The 20266-nt window shown below is 41.9% G+C and overlaps 1 protein-coding gene across 2 annotated transcripts in view; it reads left to right on the forward strand.

Moving 5' to 3' along the window:
* Positions 1–20266, forward strand: part of LOC105926440 (sodium/calcium exchanger 1) — a 138689-nt gene that overhangs the window by 9796 nt on the left and 108627 nt on the right. The window lies entirely within an intron of this gene.

Below are 20266 nucleotides of genomic sequence, written 5' to 3' on the forward strand. Positions count from 1 at the left end.
AAGCAGATAACGTCCCAAAAGTTGATCTTTCAACTATTGAGGATGAAATGCAATAACTAGAATAAGGCGAAATTCAGAGCCACAGCATGTTTACCCTCAGCGTCCAGACTGCAAATGAAGCGCGCATGCGCCGGGATTGACGGCGCAGGTTGATCATAAGTAACTGAATTTGAAATATTTTATCCTAAATAAATAACGGCATTTGATTCACACAGCCACATGTGCGTGTTTTACCGTGATTTGTAGGCTCCTTGGTGGACCACGAGGGAAAAAAGAAAACGTTAAAAAAAGTTGAATTTTTTTTTTGTAACTCCGCCATAGTGTCTCTTTATGGTTCATTTTGCCGGTCTCAAACCCGGGTAAAGGAGGAGGGTTAGTATTGCAATAAAATAAACATTAATAAAAAAAAAAATAAAAAAATAATAACAATAAATAAACATTAATGGACAGAAAAAAGTAGCTCTATATATATATTCTGAGTGTTTTTACTCACTTTTTGTCTCTAACGACGTTATTTCTCCCACAGCGTCAGTAATATGCACATCACATCATGTGGCAGATTATGCAAATTAGGCGATGACGTCATTCAGCGACTTTTAGCACAGCCAATAGCTACTTTCCTTACTGAGGAGTTGGCAACACTGTGGTGAAGTGCCTTTCAGCATACGGTGTAGTGCTGCCCCGCTGGATCCACCGACGGCCTCTCCTGGGCTGTTGTAGGTCTCTGGTCCCGGTGTCCCAGAGGATCTGCAGCCTTGTAAGGCAAGGCAAGGCAAATTTATTTATATAGCACAATTCAGTACAGGGACAATGCAAAGTGCTTGTACAGGGGGACTGAAATTGGATGCCTTTGTGTCTTCACCTCTCTGTTGGTTCGATGATGCTGCGCCGCCGGTGTATAGCCATGGTCACGAGCCAGCGCCTTAATCTGCATACAGATCTACTTCATGCCTTTCTCAGGACATTCTTTTTGGATTTTCCACTGGAGAACAACAATAGACTGGGGAGTTTTTTGTTTTTCTTCTTAGATCCCCCCAGACATACTGTCCATGATAGATAAAGTCAGATTTACCTTGAGGGGCTCAAGTTTAGTCCGCCATCTCACTCTGCTGTCAACCTGAGAGTCCAGTTTGGTGTGGTTGCTGTGGTTTGTACCAGCGCTATTTTCAGCCTACACGATGACAACAAGCAGAGATGCAGCAGCAGGGGATTTCTTCTTGGCTTGCTCGTTACCAGTGATGGAGGGGAGGGGCAGAAGTAGAAACCAAAATGCACATGATTTGACTCCTCGACCAGGTTAACTTTGTGGACATTGAAAGATTAGCAGCCAGCCGCCCTTGGAGTATCATCATTGAGTTTGAGTCTTTGGCGGCTTGATTGAAATAACCAATCTCAGCTTGCACACAGTGATAGAAAAAGCCCACACATACACACAGACCCACAGAAGTGAGCCCAGATCCACTGAAAACAGATGAATGAATCTCCACACAGACGCAGACACACTCGACGGGCGCTGTCATCGCTGCCATCCCACCAGATGATGTTTAAAGATGAGCGGGGGGGTCATTGATATGCAGGAAGGTTCTCCTTTCTGCTGCTAAGAATAGAAAACAAGATAGTGGAGTGGAAGCGCCACGGTTTTACCACAGCGAGCGTATGACACACACACATTCGCCGCTGACAGCAGCGTGTGTGGCAGACAGGGTGTGTGATGTTTTCGCATCAATTCAGAGCACGCTGCCCCGGAGGTATTGCTTTTGTTTTTGGAAATTGTTGCTATTGCCTCAAATTTACATTTCAGGGGAAGCCTCGATTCTTGACAGCAACAAAACGATGGATTTCAAAAAATGGACAGAAATATCCACCCTGTTGCCGTTTTTCTATTTCTCAACCACTCTCGGGCCAGATCCTGTGCAATCTGCTCTTTTGAAACCGTTAATGGGAAGCACGTCGCAATAAAAAGTGAACAATAACTTGCGCAGCCAACTGTGAAAATGGTGCCCGGATGAAGAATTCAGTGACCTTTAAAGGCCCTTGAGCGCCCAAAGTGAGTCCAACACTGGAAGGCAGATCTGTGGTGGCGTTAATGCATGAACCGCACTTTGCAGAAATCTAATTAGTCCTCCAGTCCCATCGCGCTGACTCAAGTGGTAAATAAAAGCCTTGAAAACAGCTTGTTACTGAATCTCTCCTACAGAATCTAAACTTTTATGCTAAATAAATTAAACAGACCGAATGCCTCTTCCGTTTCAGTCAAAGTACTGTGCAGCCCTTCTTTTTTTTTTTTTTTAATTCAGCTCAGGGAGCTGTGGAAAAGCCACGCTTGGTGACCTCCTGAGAATGGTGGCTGTAGATTCTGTTTTATTAACAGTTATGGCTTCTCCTGGGAGGGGATTGAAGCTTCGGGGATTGGACACGCTCCAGTAGGCTTCATGTGAAGTGCACAGTTGAAGATGGTGGTGTGTGCTGTTTTAAAGGAAGAACGCCCCAAATCAAGGGGTTGTTAAGCAGACGAGCCACTTTTAATTTCAGCAGCAGGTTTATGGTTTGACTCTCCTAACTCCTCTCCTCCCATTTGAGGCCCTGTTATTTCTCTCTTCCTATGTCTCCACCCTTTGAGTCTTTAATTTAACCTTCCAGTCATGCCTGCCTGTTTGTCTCAGTCCATCCTCCCCATGCTCCTGCTCTCTCCTCTCTCTTTTTCTGCAGTTCTGGCTGCAGCTGTTGCTCAACATGGACTGCAGTGGGTTTCCATGTTTGAACGGTTCCGTTAAAATCTCTTCTGGACTTCTTACAAGAGCCACATCTCTCATGTCAAACCCCTTTACTTCACCAGACTCAGATTTACAAAGGCCTCAGTCCTTTTAATGTCTGTTTTTAAGGTCTAAATACAAAAACTCACTTTTAATTTTAGGCAGATATTTTTATCGAGGTTTAAGCAGAGAATCAGTAAAAACAGGGTGACTGGAGAGAAATACAGACAGATGTATCACCTCATGAATGGATGGATGGATGGATGGATGGATGGATGGATGGATGGATGGATGGATGGATTTGTGGTCATATGGATGGAAGACTGGATCCATGGATTGATGGATAGTTGTTGGATGGAGGGATGGATGGAATGATGCATAGATAGATAGATGGATGGATGGATGGATGGATGGATTGGCAGACAGACGGATTGGAAGAATGGATAAATGGATGGAAGACTGGATGGAAGACTGGATGGAAGACTGGATGGATGGATGGATGGAATGATGGATGGATATTTTATGTATGGATGGGATGGATGGATGGCTGGATGGATAATTGATTGATGGGTGATAGAAGGATGGGTAGTTGATGGATGGATAGACGATGGCTGGATGGATGGGTGATGGTTGGATGGATGCATTGGAGGACAGATGGATGGAAGAATGGATAAATGGATGGATGGATATTTTATGGATGGATGATGGATGGATGGATGGACCTTTTATGGATGGATATTTGATAGATGGATGGATGATGGTTGGATGGATATTTTATGGATGGATGATGGATGAATGCATGCATGGATGGATGGATGGATATTTTATGGATAGATGATGATGGATGGATAATTGATGGATGGATGATGAATGGATAGATAGTTGATAGATGGATGGATGGATGGATGGATGATGGTTGGATGGATATTTTATGGATGGATGATGGATGGATAATTGATGGATGGATGATGAATGGATAGATAGTTGATAGATGGATGGATGGATGGATAGATAGTTGATAGATGGATGGATGGATGGACCTTTTATGGATGGATATTTGATAGATGGATGGCTGATGGTTGGATGGATATTTTATGGATGGATGATGGATGGATGGATAGATGGATGATGGTTGGATGGATAGATGGATGATGGTTGGATGGATATTTTATGGATGGATACTTGATAGATGGATGGATGGATGATGGTTGGATGGATATTTTATGGATGGATGATGGATGGATTGATATTTTATGGATGGATGATGATGGATGGATGATGAACGGATAGATAGTTGATAGATGGATGATGGATGGATGGATATTTTATGGATGGATGATGGATGGATTGATCTTTTATGGATGGATGATGATGGATGGATATTTTATGGATAGATGATGATGGATGGATGATGAATGGATAGATAGTTGATAGATGGATGGATGGATGATGGTTGGATGGATATTTTATGGATGGATGATGGATGGATGATGGTTGGATGGATATTTTATGGATGGATGATGGATGGATGGATGGATGGATGGATGATTGAAAGGATAGATATTTTATGGATGAATGATGGATGGATGGATGGATGGATATGTTATGGATGGATGGATGGATAGTTGATGGATGGATGATGGTTGGATGATGGACCTTTTATATGAGACAGGATAGAAGTTAAAGTCTGTGAACTCAAACATCATTCTGCGGTCACTCTTACCTGTTAAAGAGCTCAGCTGCAGCAAACATCTCCAGCCATCTCAGGAACCGTGTGGATCACTCAGTTCTCATCAGAACAAGCAAGGCTCTGTTAGCTGTAGCTGCCAGAAGCATCTCACCAGACGACGGTGAAAATTAAATTAACGATGGACGTCTACAAGGGAGTTGTTTTCCTCTGTGAGAGGATTAGCCTCCTCAACTGCCTTTAAAAGTACATTTCCCAGAGTGCTTTGCCGATGAGGAAGAGGAAGTTTACGCCCTGATGGAGCTTCTGGGTAATAATGCTTCTATTTAAGGTCATATAAAGTTCTCCTCAGTTTGTGGTGTGGTCATTCTACAATTAGGCAGATTCTCTCCAAACATAGATGTGCTCTATTTAGGTGATGGGAGTGGGCAACACTCATGCTGTTCTCAGAAGGCCAAAGAGAAAGTTCCTCACCTCAAGCTGCGAATCCTGGTTCTGTAGGCAAGGTTGACAGCTTCGTCAAAGCCGCATGGGTGGAAGGATCTTCTGTTCGATTCAACCATTTCATCTTCAGGCAAAGACGAATGCTGGGTCAGTATCTATCAGCCTTCAGTTGTGTGCTTTCTGCATGTGTCAGAGCAGATGGTCAGTCGAAACGGATCAAGTCGGGATCTGGTGGGGCCAGATGGTAAATTAGTAGATGATATAGAAAGCTGTGCTGTCGAAGCAACGTTCTCCGCAGATGGCTCCTTTTCAACGAAAGGATTGTGATGGTTGCATGTTTTCAGACGTGTTCTCTTTGTCAACCCGCAACCGTGATTGAACTCGATGTCCATCCATGTTTCAGGTTCAATTGAATTCAATTTTCTTTATATAGCGCCAATTCATGAAACATGTCATCTTGAGGCACTTTACAAAATCAAGTTCAATCATATTATACAGATTGGTCAAAATGTCCTATATAAGGGAACCAGTTGATTGCATCAAAGTCTCTCCAAGCAGCATTCACTCCTGGAGAAGCGTAGAGCTACAGGGAGAGTCGTCTGCATTGTACATGGCTTTGCTGCAATCCCTCATACTGAGCAAGCATGAAGCGACGGCGGAAAGAAAAACTCCCCTTTAACAGGGAGGAAAACCTCTGGCAGAACTAGAACCAGGCTCAGTATAAACGGTCATCTGCCTCGACTCACTGACAGAGCAGAGACACAACAAAAGAGACAAAAAGCACAGAAGCACACATTGATCTAGTAATCTGTTCTACATTAGATGGTAGTAGCAGGTAAGCCGTCTTCTCTGGATGATGTCACAGTTAACAGAACGCCAGACCAGGTGTACCTACTATGAAGAGAAAAGAGAGAGAACAGAAAGTTAAAGCAGAAATGACAACACATAATGCATAATTGAAGAACAGTAGAACTCTATAGAGTGAGAAAATTAGATCCTGATATGCTCCAGTAGCCTAAGCCTATAGCAGTAAAACTATAAAGGTAGCTGAGAGTAACATGAGTCACTAGTTATAATTTTTGTCAAAAAGAAAAGTTTTAAGCCTAGTCTTAAAAGTAGACAGGGTGTCTGCCTCACGGACCAAAACTGGGACTTGGTTCCACAGGAGAGGAGCCTGATAGCTAAAGGATCTGCCTCCCATTCTACTTTTAGAGACTCTAGGAACCACCTGCAGACCTGCAGTCTGAGAGCAAAGTTAACAGAACGTCAGACCAGGTGTACCTACTATGAAGAAAGCAGGTCATTTGACTATGAAGGTCATTTTAGATACATGAAAACCCCCCAAAAAAACAGATTTTGAAAGTGATGACTTCATGGAAGGATTTTGTCAGCCTGCAAAACCTCATTTGTGATTAAATCTAAATATAAAAAGGAAGTTTGGCAGAACGTGCCAAACTGCAACGTGTTTAACAAGCAAACTTTCTACACCAATAATTCACGTAATTCTGCTCACATCCGCTCCTAATGGGGAGGCCGAGGCAAAATGCTGCTGATCGCTTCTAACAGGAGGTGAGACGGTTGATGAAGAAAAAAAAAAGGCCACTCAGCACTATCTTTACTCATTTTTATTGTTCACATGGAATAGGATGGATGGATGGATGGATGGTTAAACAGACAAACTGATGGATGATGAAGTGATGGATAGAAAAAATGGATGGGAAGGTTATCTGTCCATTTTTCTTTTTTGGATATAAAGTAACCCATTATATATATTCATTTATTATTATTTTCTCTACTATCTAAGCAGAATATGACTCCTTGAAGTGCAGGTAAATCCTCCCTGAGAAGAGAAATGGCTGCTTTTGTCCCCACTACCACCGCCTTTCTCTTGCAGTAATTTAATCCGCTGCTTATATCAGAATATTGATCCGTGCTCCTGTTTTATCCCCGGAAAAGCCGGGTTCTGTTCTCAGAACGCAATAATCCAACCAGGTAACCTTCAAAACTAATAGCGCTGAGCTACGGCGCGGGGCTTAAAGAGAGAAATGAGGCCTGCGGTGTTCCTGCCAGGTTTATTATTATGAAATAAGACTCCATTTATTCTCCGTCTGGTTTTGTTGTAGCGTCCATCTCGTCTGCGCCGCCCGTCTTTGTTTGGTAGCATCTCATCCCTCCAGATCCACATTTCTTTCCCCCGCCTCACTGTCGTCCTCGCTCTATCAGGTTTGTGTTTCAGGTCGGCCCATTACCCCCCTCTGTGTCTTCTCGCCTGCCCGCTATGTGGTTGTTTACTACCTTCCTCCTCCCTGCCTCACCTCTCGCCCGTCACTGCCTCGTCCAGTTTTCACCATCTCTGCCGTCCTCCCCCACCTTTGGACATATTCCCCAATCGGGTGACCGTCTACATTCCTCTCCTTTCCTTGTCCACTGTATTTATTTTCCCCTCTTCCGTTGTTTGTAATCTGTCACAGCTGCATAACGCAGAATCTGATTTACTTAATCTGATAAAGGCGCACGCTGACAAATAAAAACCATCGTCCATGTGTGACGTCCGGTTGGTCCTTCATGCGTCGTGGTCGTCTGACCGTGGCTCCCTAGACGCATTCGTGCACGATTGCAAAAACATTTCACATGTCAGGACGCTTTGAGCCGCTGGATGGCACGTTCCTGTGCGTGAGGAGGATTGGATGTTGACTGGATTAAAAAAAAGTGGACGAAGATTAGAAACAAAAGCGACACAGATGACACGCAGGGAGGCCTGTTCCAGTTTTCTGCATGTACCAGAAATTTAAAAAGGTTAATTTTTCAAAGCTTGCAACATTTTCCATCGAATTATTCCCACAGTTTAAAACAAGATTCATTTCCATCTTCAAATCTGCAGGCTTTTCTAGACGTACAGCACTACATTAGGAGTGTCAAACTTTAATCTACAGTGGAACAACATAAAAAAAAAAAAACTTGGAAGTTTTTTCCTCCTCTCCAGATACAACAAAACGTGTTTTTCATGCAGAAAAACGTTTTGCTGAAGCTCTGAATCTGGAATGAGCAAAGCTTAATGCTATAAGCACATGTGAAAATAAACACAGACACATCTGTGGCACGAGCAGAGCATTCTGGGTTTTGTAGTGTCTATGATTTATGTGCCGTCTACTGGCAGGCCAAATCTAATCGACACTAGGGGTGATCTGGCCAAATATTTACACCGAGGCTCAAATTTGGCCTGATTTTGACAACTATGTTTGGGTTTCATCATGGAGATTTTTTACAAAACTCTCCATATTTAAGTACAAAATAATAATCTTTGACTGTTTGAATAGTAATCAGATCTTTTCTGGAGATTCCAGGAATCACGAAAAAGAAAACAATGTGGTCACTTTCACCCTTTGGGAAATAAATACATGTGCTTCATTTCCAAATCTATAACTATTGGACTTGTAGGGACTTAAAGAAAAAGACTAGAGTATCCAACACTAAGTACAGATCCATTAAAAGCAAGTTTTTCCAACATTGCTTACTTATATTCCAATAAAAAAATTTGGGGAAATTTTAATTTTTTGAATGAGCGTGCATTCAGTCAACAACTCAAATACCGACAAGTACGGGATGGAATATTAAAATTTAGTTTTAATAAAGCGCAACTTTTCAATATAAATACAAATCAATAGAAAGATCTTCTGCTGTGTTTATTTAATATTAGCTTTAGAAAACAGGAAGAGGGAAAATAGTTTATGAAAACGAAAAAAAAAAAAAATTAATTGCAGATTTCAAGATGGCGTAGAAATCCTGTTAATACCCTTTTAGCGGAATACCAGACGGTGCTGAGCGGTGCTCCTCCTTTGCTCCACATATTTACTGGAGGAGAAGCCAAGGGACAGCAGAGGAAACCATTGATTTCAGAAACCTGTTTACTATAAAGCTGTTTGGACACGTTTTCAACAAGCTAGTTTATGATGCTCCCCTCCCCTACTTGTTGCTGCACACGGTCAGTAGTCAGAGTAAACTGACCAGAGGAGACACACCCTTTGTTTTTCTTTAAAAGAAAACCAAAATCAGTTACTCAGAAGTTTTTTTTTTCCAGGTCCAGAGAACAGAGACAATAATGGTCCTGATTCCACAGAGGAACGTCTCATTAATACGAGCTAGTGGACTTCCTGCAGTGGTCACATGACTCACTGCACGCTCACAGCCAGAAGAGCTGAGGGGAAATTCACCAGTTTTCACTTATCATAACGTAACTTTGCAAAAAAAGCAGAACCACAGAAGAAAGCAATATTCTCCACAATAAGCATTTTTACTTTAGATGAAGACACAATTATCTGGGGTTTGTTTATGTTTTTGTATTTTTTGTAATAGTCAGCTCCAGAATAATGTCACTACTACTCGCCTGTGCTGTTTCAACTTTCCTTATATGTACTACGTATGTGCAATATAATAAGTATGGTTGCAAAATGGGATATTTAATTGACATAAACGGTAATCGTTTCCAGGAACATTCATGACATAAAATTAAGTTTAACTGTTTAATTCTGGGGATATTAGAAGAAAAACTGTTTAAATGAACATAAAAAAATAATATAACAAGGATGAGAAATGTTTTTTTCAGTATCATAGCATTTATGTTTTTAAATAAAGCAGATTAGGTTATGTGAGACATTTGTTTGTAAGCTGTTATGTATGTTTTCTGCATGTTATGATACTATCACTTCCCTCCTCATGAGCGGAGAACCAAAAGGAACACCAGAGGGGACCCGAGACGTCTCACCTCGTTAAAAACCAAAACAAAGTCAGCTGTTTGGACATTTCTCCCGTAGTGATGAACATAAACAATCATTGTCTGGCTTCCAGGGGAGGACCTTCAATTATTGTAACGCTGTTTTGAAACACACTTCTGCAACAAGCTACGGGGCTTACCGCACGCTGCAACAGACGACTTAAAAACAGCAGATAACGTAACAATAATGTGTTTTTTTAAATGTGATAAGTCACGCAATAGGTCATTACCTCATTTTCCCATCATTACCCTATTGACGTAGCATTACCGCATCCGAAGAATAGCGCAACTCACGAAGAGGGCTGCGTTATTTTGAAGTAAAATATTTGTTGTTGTTTTCCTGCATTTTGCTTTTCATAAATAGGCATATGAGATGGGACATAGTCTTTATTTATTAAGGATATGAACTATGTATTGCTCTTTCTCCTTAACTGTGGTTGCAGGACATACCTTGAGAATTGTGTTTTGCAGAAAAATCTTTATTGCTTGGATAAGTAAATACACAAAGTCATATATGGAGAAATAGATATTTAAATAATACTAGCTTTAGTGCATTTAGTCGGTAGATCACATATTTAAGGAAGAGAACAGTAAGCATGTGACATGTATGTTATTTTTACACAGATGGTACATTTAAGCAGAATGTTTTAAAACTTACTCCGAAAGCATAGGCACTATTTACAGCATTGCACTTTTTAACAGTTTATCATGCCATTGGCATTGTTAACTTTAAAGAGGCTAGAATTAGAACCTACACTGCGTCTAGCAGCTCGTATGGATGATAAGATTGCTTTTCAACTTGTAAAGTTCCCAATATTACATTGCAAATGTCAGAAAGGCAAAAACATATATGTAAAGATTCTGCTTAATTAGTATGTTTCCTTTAGGACTACAAATTTATTTAATGTTGGTTATAGATGTTCCACCTTTTTGTACATCTGTTTCAACATCAGGCTGCATGATGGCGCACCAGTTAGCGCTGATGCCTTGCAGCAGGAACTTCCTGAGTTTGAATCCCGCCTGCACGGAGTTTGCATGTTCTCCCTAGTCATGTGTCTCTGGATTCACTGGCTTGGGTTACGTTAGTAACTGGTTACTCTAAAGGCTACATTCTCATGGGGCCAAATACTATATCCGCACAGAAAAGTTTGAGCTTAAAGATGAAACGGTACAAAGCCTGAGGAGACCTTAGTAGGCATTGTAATACCTATGCCACGCCAGTGAGTGGCGCAGTAACACTGCCACAGAAGTAAAGAAGGAAGAAGAAGGAAGACTAGCAGGTCAAAAACAACAGATGGCGAAGAGAGAAAACTGGTGGTTCACACAAAAGCAGTAGAGGAACAAAATGTGTTAGTGTAAAATCTATAATAAATTGCATAGAGTCTGAAAACAACCACAACTCTGAATGCTGCCAGTGTTGTTTGTGTTAGCGCATGCATGTTAACGGGGAGGCTAGTATAGTTTGGCTTGCATGGGCAAACGCATCAGCCTGTAGCCGGTTATGGGAGCTGGTTTCAAATGCTGTCAGGTTAACGGCCACTACATCTAAACGGGACCCCTTATCCAACCTAAAAAGTTTGCCGGATACAGCCAAACCCGTCTTCGTGTGGCCGGGTCCTTAATTGCCTTTAGGTCTGAGGGCTGTTCCCTCCAAGCTGCGCACATGTGCAATCGCTCACTGCATCTGGGTTCAGGGCGAACAGTAAATCCATGCAGGGCAGAAGATAAAAATTCAAGCTGAACTGTAAACATATTAAAGCTGAACTGTAAACATATTAATACACCAAGTTATTTTGTACCATTTTTACAATTCTGGTGAGACGGCGTTCCACGGTCCCTCTGTGCGCCAGGTGCTGATCAGAGCGCACCACTGATTGATGGTGGGGCAGACGCCTTATAGTTGGCCAGGTGGAGGTGTGCGTCTTTGTTACTCCTGCTGCATGTCAGCTGTTTGTGTGGCTGTGTTTTTGGGATCTGCTTATCTGAGATCCTTAGTGCTGTTTTTCAACCAGTTTGGTTGGTTTTTTGTTAGCGCTACACCGGCTGTTGCTCTGCTGGTGTTATCAGCTGCAGATGGAGTTCTTCCAAGCGCACAGCTTCTGCTGGTTTCTGATCAGCCTTCTTGTTTTACCTGTTTTTGAAAAGCTGCTCTGTTTATACGTTTATTTTATGAGTGCATGCCTCAGGACAACAATATATATAAATAGCTTGTACTTGTATAGCGCTTTATCAGGTCCGACGATCCCAAAGCGCTTTATGCTACAGTCATTAACCCATTCACAGCCTGACGGTGGCGAGCTACATTGTAGCCACAGCTGCCCTTAAGCGAAGCTGCACAACACCACATGCTTGTGCTACATCTTACTGCACAAAATGTAAATAATGGGAATACAATTTTAACTCTGTCCTCTGACCCCTACTCTGACATAAAACATACTATACAGCTCATAAGAAAATCAAACATTTTTGTGTTTTTTGTGTAATCAGGCTAAATCAGATGTATATAAACAAAGTAATCTGAAATAAATTATTGCTGTAATTAGATTATTTTTGTAAGCGATTTAACTTGTTATAATCTCAGGTTTTGGACAGGTGTGATGTAGCCTCAGTGTCTGAATGCTCAGACACGTAAGAAATTAGGGGGACATTGGCTCTGAGGTTGTGCTTTAATGGTTGTTTGATTCCTGACCCCCTGTTACCGGCTAAGACTGATTCATGAACTTCCTAAGACTCGTCAGGTTCCCAACAATAAGAGCAGAAAAATGGAAAACCACCAATATACCTTTTAAATTTGTTCGTTTTCCTTATGTTTTTGTTTTTGTTTTAATACCGTCACATCAATTAGAATGCTGTAAAACAATCAGTCTTCTGGCAACAGAGTGGAAATCCAGTCTGTACTATTTTGACCATGACTCCTTCCACACTATCATTGGCAAACCAAAGATAAATCCACACAAATCTGTGTTCATTGAAGGTTTTCATCAGATCTACAACCCTCAGACTGGAGTGGAACTAATTTCAAACCTACAAACATGTCAGTGAGGATATTCATTCATAGCTGGCTCTCCTGGGGGTGGAAACAGCCTCTTTTGAAGCAAAGAATACAGAGATGGAGCGTTTTTCCCTTCTTGGCAGTAAAATCAGTAAAGGGAAGTTTGAAGTGTTCTTACAATGTGACAAAGCACTAAATTAATGAAAGAGGTTTCCATTAAACTTCATTATATTCACCACAGCTCTGTCGCTCCCGTTTCCTGAACACAAACAAGTCGGTCATGTTATCCATCTGGGCTGGAATCAAACTGTCCGCATTTTTGGCAAAGCTCAGACTCACCAGTGCAGCTTTCCACTTGTTGGCCTTATTTCAAAGCAGCAGTCATTTATTTTCATCCCTGCAGAGATGTTTATTTTCAAAATTAACTGCACGGTGTATAAAGGGTCCAAGACAATGCTGGCTCTTTATTACCGACTTGTAAAGCACCCTTTTAGATTGATTGAAACATTCTTCTTCTTCTTTTTGAATGAAGTGGTTATTTAGAACAAAGGTTTGCCCAGGGTGCTGCACAGGGAAAGTACACATGTCCAATTTAAATTTGGCTTAGATATAAGTCAATTAAATCCAGCTAAATAGGCCATGTTCTTTTCTACTGTAACCTGGTTTATTTATAAGCCCTGTTACAATCATAGTAATATAGGAGCACAGACTCTCTGTTATCAGAACTCTGAGTTACCGGGCTGACAACATTCCCTCTGCCACAGCGGAGAAACAAGAAGAACACAAGCATGTCAGGAAATCACTGCAAGCTTGTGGTTACCCGAACTGGTTGTTTGTCAAGGCAGTCAGAAAAAAACAGCACAGCATCGAACACAGAGGACACGCAAGAACATCGTCATTCCAAATGTGTCAGGGGTTTCTGAGAAACTCAGGAGAATTTTCCTGATCCAGGTGACCAAGTGCTCCACTCACACCGAGCAATAGCCTCTAACGACTCAGGACAGAGACTGGTGGGTCATTGATTTGGATCTGACTGAAAATATCCCTAGGTGGATGGGCCTCCATGTCCTTAAAAACAGCATTGCTCCAACTGCAGGTTGTTGTAGTGCGAGCCCCCAGAATTGACAAAGACTCCTGGATAGGTGTTGAAACGTTTTCAGGAAGAACTGAACAAAAGTCAGGTTGCCTCTGATTTAAGCCTGTTTGCTGTAACAATCATAGTATCAATTCTTCACCTATCTATATAAAAACGTAGTATGGCAAAAAAAGAAAAATGCTTCATGAATATTTGTCATTGTTTTGCTGATTTTCTCTTGAGTCTGTCTGACCGGGTCTCACGTACTAACATACCACAGATAAACGGGCATCTCTGTAGTGACTGGAAAAATATAGATGCAGTTTGATGAAAAAAACAAAACTAAACAAAGGCTACGTTCACACTGCAGCCTGAAGTGACCCAATTACGATTTTCTTTTGCCCATATGCGACGTCACCGATACTCGACAAACGTCACTATTCTGCGTCCTGCTATGCAGAAGCAGGAAGGAAAGACGACACCCATAGCGGACTACAATGAATAGAGCAGTCAATGGAGAGAAAGCTCCGGTTAGAAAATAAATTGACCGCAAAATGCGTGCCAGCATTACAATCCATGTTTACTTCCGCAAACACTGAGGACGCTTGCTACGTGTGACACATTTAAATGCAGTACTAAGATTTAACAAGACAAATGTAGACTATTGCTTGACTATCTTGCATCTGTAGCTGATGTCAATACAACAACCTTTAAAGAGGTTTAGGGAGTTTAACATAAATGCTACCAGTTTCCTTCCAGGTGGTTTATTGTTCACCACTGTAAACAACAACTTTCAGAATATATGCAATGATAATGAAGCCCATGCTTGAGCACAGCTCAGATCACCACAGCTGAGGTTTAAATTGTTCTCAGATTTAAATGGAAAAGTGCAATTTGTTTAAGAAATAGTTCTGTCTAAACATCGGTTACGTCAGATTTTACTTCCTCACCAAATTTACATCAACTTAGATCAAGAGACACAGAGTCCGGGGTTTGTGTGCAGTTGGGAAAAGTATGACATTTGATTTAGGTTTCATTCGTCCTTCCACATTATGCATCTACAACTCTGACCACTGTAGAGATACCTGTTCTTTATTAATGGTGTGCCTTTGATTAAAAAAAATAAATAATTGGATTTAGACCTGTTTAAATTGCATTCTGGAAAAGTGTGGGAATTTTGACGAGTAAAATATGCAGGAAAACTTAGAGACTCTGCAGATTTTAATCTGTGGTGTTGCTCCACATATTTACATTTTTCCAACTCTCATTGTAACCAGTGATTATGCCCACAAAGAATAGTTTAAATCAAAAATGCCCCTGCCCACAGTTCCTAAATCCCCCCCCCCCCCCACACACACACACACACACATTACCGTTAATCCCATAGACACACTTTAAAACGGCATCTCTGTGTGCGGCAGCAGGCAGCGAGTTTACAATCGCTGCTTTAGAGAAATGTCAGACACTGCGACACGTATTTGTGCTGCAAATCGTTTCTGTTTACCCTCTGAGTCAATCCAGAGTGGCCCAGATACAACTCATAACCGCTTTCTGTGAAACGCAAAAAAGGAAAACGGCAACTTTAACGTGCAACTTCTAAATTAATAACCAGTATAGTTTAACAACAGAGAAATGTCGAGCACGGCTGCGAGTCTGCTGATTTTAAACAGTCCCTATCAGTCCGCATGTTAATTTATTTATGCATGATAAGCATGGATGAGTGTGTGTGTGTGTGTGTGTGTGTGTGTGTGTGTGTGTGTGTGTGTGTGTGTGTGTGTGTGTTGCATGAAGCTTCCTCGGGCTCTTTCCTTTCCTCTCTGTGTGCGACATTACTAAAGGATGGAGAAGTCTGAGCACTGCGCTGCCACTACCTCTCAACATCATGCAGACACACACACAGCCCCCCTCCAACCACCACACACACACACACACACACACACACACACACACACACACACACACACACACACACACACACACACACACACACGGGGTTAAAACAAACAAACGCATGCTGGCAGATACTGAATATGAACATCTGCAAAATGACTTGGGGTAGAGAGGTCTGTGCGTCGGCAGTTTGTCAGAGTGAGCAAAACATATCCATGACTTTGCCTCCTATAGACAGGCGAGGGGAAGATTATGTTGATTGTTGGGTTGCGTAACCCCGTGTGTGTAATGTGCATTATGAGATTGCATGCTTTACATTACGCGGATTATCTAAAGCCACAGTGTCGAACTGCCAGGGCCTGTTAGAGCAGGGGCTGCACGGATCCCATTGTACAGATTTTATTTTGTTTGCAGCTCATCAGGAGCCACCACCTGGGCTCTGTTGTATTAAATCTGCTGCTCTAGGCAGCACACAGGTCTTTGGACCAGAGATTATAAACAAGGGAGAAAGGCAGATTAACACATTTGCATGAAGTTACAAATCAGCTTCCCATTTGATCAGAAATGAGGATTATTGTATAGCACGTTATATGTATGCGTTGCTCTTAGAAAATACCAAGTTGATGGTCGTGTGGATCATGAAGCACTTTATTTAAAAGGATGAATAAAGGGTAAGGATAAGCACATTTTGTTGATTTACCCCACCAGACGTCTTTGGCTTAAAAAAATAAATAAAAATCTTGTTGATGTTTGTGTCTGAGTCTGCAGGATCACTCATTCGTTGTGCCATCCAATGGCCACGAAGCAGCTTGTTTAAAGCTCTACAACTATAATTAGTGTAAAACACATAAAAAGCATGTAGCTCACCAACAGGCAGCGCATGATTACGTTTTCAGAAGATGCTACGAATGTTTATAACTGATGCAGTTAAATACAGAAACGGCACGTTCTGCTTCATTATCTGTACAGGTCTCCGCTTTCCCTAGCTGTGGTACGGGTTGATCTGTTTAAGAGCGACAGAGAAATTAGCTAAAGAGCAGAACTCATGTTAAGTCTTCATAGATTTCTCCTGTGGCATGTCTCAGGGACCACGCAAGAAGACGTTTCCGCCATGGCTGACGTGTCAAGAAGAAGCTGCAAGAACTCCCAAACTAGAGAGAGGACCAAACTCTCTGTTCCTGCAGAGCATGTATTGGCCTTAAATATGCGTTGGATTTGGTGCCAGTCTTCAGTGATGATTGGCAGAGATGCAAAATACACCCTGGACAGGTTGCCAGTCCATCGACATGGGGACACACAGGACAAACACCCATGCACACACACTCATGGGTGATTAAGAGAGACCGCTTCACCTAACAGTCATGTTTTCGTAACGTGGGAGGAAGTCGGAGTACCCAGAGAGAGGATGCAGAAAGACGTGCAGGAAGACCCCACGTTTTCGCTGCTAAGGCAACAATGCTACCAACGGCTAACCTGACGAGCCGGATGAATTTCTTTTTGCTTAGCTCCGCCTAGCTTCACTCACATCCATCTGGGACCTCTCCCATTGAGAGTGATTTCTCCAACCAATTTTATTGTCTAGCCAATCAGGACGCAGGGCTGGAGTTTCACAGATGTGACGTAGTGGAGAAGCGACCGTGATGTGAGACAGTTTTGATTCAGACAGCAATGGCGGCTCGCATCGAGGAAGCAAGCGTTAACATTGATGCCATTTCTTCCGTGTTGTCCAATCTACCTAATATTTTTTCATTAAAAGAACATCAGAGAACGGCTCTGAAGGCTTTTGTTGGTGGAAACCATGTTTTCGCCCTTCTCCCGACCGGATTTGGCAAGTTTTGTTTTTTCCTGCGTCGCTCTCATCAGCGTCACGGATTAGCTTCGGTGTGAGTGGTTGAAATAGCACGTCGATAAAGATGACAGACAAGTGGCTTATCCAATCATATGCAAGGATTTTTGGTAAGCCCCAGCCTTCAAAAAAGGACATTCCTATGGAGAGGTCCCAGATGGATGAGTGGAGCTAGGCAGAGCGAAATTCATTTGGCTAGGGTCAGGTTAACCGACAGCACCACCGTGCGCCGTTCACAGGTTACACCCAATCTTTCTTTTAAGCATTTTTAGCTCTAGTGGTCTTTTTTCACAGTTGCCAGACAGGAAATGGGCGAATAAAGAAGGGGAATGACATGCAGCAAAGGTCTCTGGGTCGAGGACTTAGGACTCCGTACACTTTTTCTGCTCTGTCGCTCCCGTCACACCCGTTTCACTTCAATCTTAACAGCGCAACTTTATTATAAATGTTTCAACTCTGTTGTTGAAATGCATTTCTGATTTTTATCTCTTCATTTGGGATTTGACCGAGCAACAACAAAATACCTCTTCCCCTGTTTCAGTTTTTTTTCCTCCAAGTGACCCTATCGCTCCCTCGTAACTGATTAAAATTAGGCATCTTTTATTGTGTTGATTAATGAAGGCCTAACCCAGAGGTAGAAGAAAACATCCCTGCAAAACCACCCATTTATCTCCTCTGATGCAGAACACTGTGGCGCCTCTCTGGCCTCCGCAGCCTGAAGGGCTCATCGAAGCATTTCTCATTTCCTCCTCAACATTGTTCTCACTATTATTACTATTTTCTGAGCTGCACTTTTCTAATTTGGTCTGCATCTTTTTTTCCCCCCCTCTATTGAAGTCTTTGCTTCATTTCCTCTTCGGTGCGTTGCTCCGCTCTCCGACTGTTATCACTGTTAGTATCTGTTCCTGGCTAAATTAGATAAATCAAAGGTGATAACGAACACAGACACACACACAGAGGCCTCATCTGCCGCTCCACACCTCCACAATGAGCTTGTTAGCAGTTAAAATGACTGCCTTCAAAGAGTAAGTAGATGTCTTTTTCCACATTTTTAACACCCAGCCACTGAAACTGCACAAGTTCGTCGAGCTAATTTCCGTACGCACTGAGAAAATGTTGAAAACTTAAAATGAGAGCACCCCCCCCCCCTCTTTCGCGGCTTTTTATGTGTGACAAGACAGAAGATGAAAGTGTGCGCAGCTGCGGCTGTGTGAGCGCCCGCTATTATAATGAATTCTCGTTATTCTCAGATCTGCAGATGGGGTGGGATGTGCTTCAGGAGCTCTGCCTCACTCAGGTCTCTCATCGACCTCTGGTTCTGGTGGACGGTCGCTCCGGCCCTAAATTTCACTCATTACGGAGAAACAAGAGTGGCCTAATCACAGTTTAGATTTCACTGGCACACATTCGAATGCCGTCAAAAACTTTCAGGACGTTAGAAAATCGACGACAGAGTCTGGGGAATAATTGCGTGTACATGTTTTGAGTAAATTGGAGGTGTTTAAGTACGCGTTGGTCACGTCGGTTTTGATGTCGTCGTGTGGTACGGGTTCTAGAAAGGATGAAGAAACAAAGCTTCTAAAAAACAAACCATCCTGGTTGGAGAAAATGGAACTAAGGTAGCCCTCTAAAATTTTAATAATTTTGAATCGCCCATTCAGTTCAGATTTAACACCTTCCTACAGGCAAAATGGAAAACAAAAAGTTTAAAAAAATACCATAACTGTAAGTTATAACCCTGAAAAAAGACAATCTTTCATAATTTCAAGTTCCTCAAGTTATAGCTCATGTACTTAAAGGTGCATGGCACAACTTCCTGAGTTTTTGCAGAAGGCTGCCCCCTCTGGTGACAAGTTGAAATTACACCAGTGTTGCACACGCACATGGGAAAAGAAAGAGCATCTGGCACCGCAAATGCACAGGTCTTTTGTTTAGAACTGTGATGTCTTCTGGGGTAAGAAAGCTCTAAATATTGAGGTTAGTCCAATTTCTCTCGCTTATGCATCAATGGCAGCGGAGTTTCAACAAAGTAGCCAAATGAACGGGACCGTGCAGCCAACTATGGAAAATAGAGGAAAACTAATTTTACATGTCAGGCATGTATGGGAAATGTAAGAGCATGTATGGGAAATAAAATAAAAATGAACCATTAAACCTGTACAAAGCTCATTTAAGACACTTCAAAATGGGTAAAAACTGGCAAAGGGCAGAATTTTCCCGGATCCATCCCTGATCCATGTTTACAGTCTGCTGCTATTTTGCCAATAAAAAAATACCAAATGCTGCGCTCTATGCTGGGAACGCTGGGAACTCTCATATGATTGGTTGAGGAACCAGGAAGTAAACATGGGCTACACTCTGAACCGAAGTAGTTCCAGACCGTACCTGTAGGTTTGAAAGGAGAAAAACATAACTAAGGCATTATTGATGGACAGGACTAATTGTTTATAAGGAATATTACTTCCATTCCAGGTGACAAATTACAATGATTTAGATTTTACAGTAATTAACTTACTTATTGCTCCTTTAACAGAACATAAAAGAAGTCGATATGAATTGGTGAAGAGGTAGAATTGAACTAAAGCCATTTTTTATATTAGTCATTATAGATAAAAAAAACCTCAATCATTTAGAGTCAAGTTTTGCATGACAAGACAAATTATCAACATATAAGTCTCAGTTAACAGATTTAACCTCTCAGCCTCAGTAACACGCTAGCGATCACATGACCAAAGCTTGTCCAAACACAAAGTCTGCCTCTCCAGGGTTAAACATCCACCTCATAATTTCCCAAATTCACATTTTGCT

Source organism: Fundulus heteroclitus, chromosome 14 (genome assembly GCF_011125445.2).
Source record: "Fundulus heteroclitus isolate FHET01 chromosome 14, MU-UCD_Fhet_4.1, whole genome shotgun sequence".
Classification (NCBI taxonomy): Eukaryota; Metazoa; Chordata; class Actinopteri; order Cyprinodontiformes; family Fundulidae; genus Fundulus; species Fundulus heteroclitus.